The following is a 1745-nucleotide window of genomic DNA, read 5'->3' as shown; positions in this document are numbered from 1 at the left end:
ACTCGTGTGTGTGTGTGTGTGTGTGTGAGTTCAAATTAACAAAAACCCAATAAACAAAAAAAGAAGAGAGAGAGAGAGAGAGAGAGAGAGAGAGAGAGAGAGTAAACTCATGCGTATATCCAAAAGAAATTAGAAAACAAAAAATAAATAAAAGAGAGAGAGAGAGAGAGTGTGTGTAATTTGAATCCATATATATATGTATAATTGTAATTTTCTTTTTAATTGTACATAGCATATGCATGAATTATACACTAGTTTATAATAATGGTTAATTACAACTTACTCATCTGTGGTTTAGCCGAAATTTAAGTTACCTACTCGTGGTTTGAAATTTGACACTTTACCTACCTGAGGTTAGCTCAGTTAGGGTTCCGTTACCCACCTCTGTTAAAAATGAGGCTAAATTTGTATTTTTGGTTTCTTTTATGTCTCTCTCATCTTAAACCATAAAATAAAAATAAAAAAGAGAAAACAAGAATAAAAAGTAGGGTTTTTGTAAAAACTAAAAAGAAAAATTACCACCATAGAAGTTTCTCTTTAGGATAAAAAAAATTGGGTATTTTTTGGGTCTGCCTTCACAAAAGTGCTAACCCAAATTTATCATGCTGTAAACAGGAAGGCCCTTTAGATTGGGGATGACCCAGCAGCGGTACCTTAAGGAGAAAAAATTAATGTTGGAATCAAGGATGATGTATTGGCGACAAGTTGATGGATAAAGTTAGTGCCTTTGGTGAACGCCTCAAGATTGGAGGTGAGGTGGGCCGAAAGATGACTGAAGGCATGAGTTCAATGAGCTTCAATATGAAGGAGCTTTCCTAAGGCCCAAACCAAACTGATAAGATCATTGAAAATGCCACCTTGGAGAACCTCGATGAGCCTGATTGGGCCAATAATCTTGATATTTGTGACATGATCAATGCTGAAAAGATTAACAGTGTTGAATTGATCCGTGGAATTAAAAGGTCATGTTGAAGAGTCCTAGGATTCAGTACTACTGTACTAGGCTTTGGTGTTGCTTGAAACATGCGTTAAGAATTGTAAGAAGGCTTCCTCGGAGGTAGCATTTGAGACAGTTCTTGATGAGATGGTGAAGTTGATTGAAGATCCTCATACTGTAGTTAATAATCATAACAAGGCTTTGATGCTAATTGAATCATGAGGGGATTCGACCAATGAGCTCCGCTATTTGCCTGTTTATGAAGAAACATACAAGGTAAAGTTCTTGACAGAAACTTCAATGGTGGTGGCAATGTTTGTTCATAATTTTTAGGCGAAAAACCCATTTTATTTTCTACATTTTCACGCGATTCCTACTTTGGTTTCTAACTTTTTTTTTCACTGATTTTAGTCCCTATCTTGAAAAACGTGTCTGGTTTTAGTCCCTGACATTACATCAGAGACGAAAATTGCACAATTGGCAAACGGAAAAAATTAAAAAATTAAAATAATGTCATTGTGTTCACGTGGCTTTTCACATCAGTCTCTAAATTTAAAAAAAATTAATTTATTAATTTTAACTAAATAAAAAAATTAAAAACAGAAATAAAAACCAAACCCAAGAACAACAAATTTAAAACCCAAAGAATTAAATTCAAACCCATATTTCAAACCCCCACACCACCAAACACTCCGGAATCCACCATACCCAGAAAAGTAAGAAAATTCAAACCCAGAAAAAGTAAGAAAATTCAAAAACCCAAAAAATTCAAAACCCATAAAGAGAACAAGAACAAACCCAGAAAAAC

The 1745-nt window shown here is 34.3% G+C and overlaps 1 pseudogene; it reads left to right on the top strand.

The window, feature by feature from the left end:
- The first annotated feature begins 693 nt into the window (after positions 1 to 693).
- Positions 694 to 1270, top strand: LOC142625880 (TOM1-like protein 1; annotated as a pseudogene).
- Positions 1271 to 1745: the final 475 nt, after the last annotated feature.

The sequence above is a fragment of the Castanea sativa genome, chromosome 1 (genome assembly GCF_040712315.1).
Source record: "Castanea sativa cultivar Marrone di Chiusa Pesio chromosome 1, ASM4071231v1".
Classification (NCBI taxonomy): domain Eukaryota; kingdom Viridiplantae; phylum Streptophyta; class Magnoliopsida; order Fagales; family Fagaceae; genus Castanea; species Castanea sativa.
This window is presented reverse-complemented; position numbering and strand designations above follow the sequence as displayed.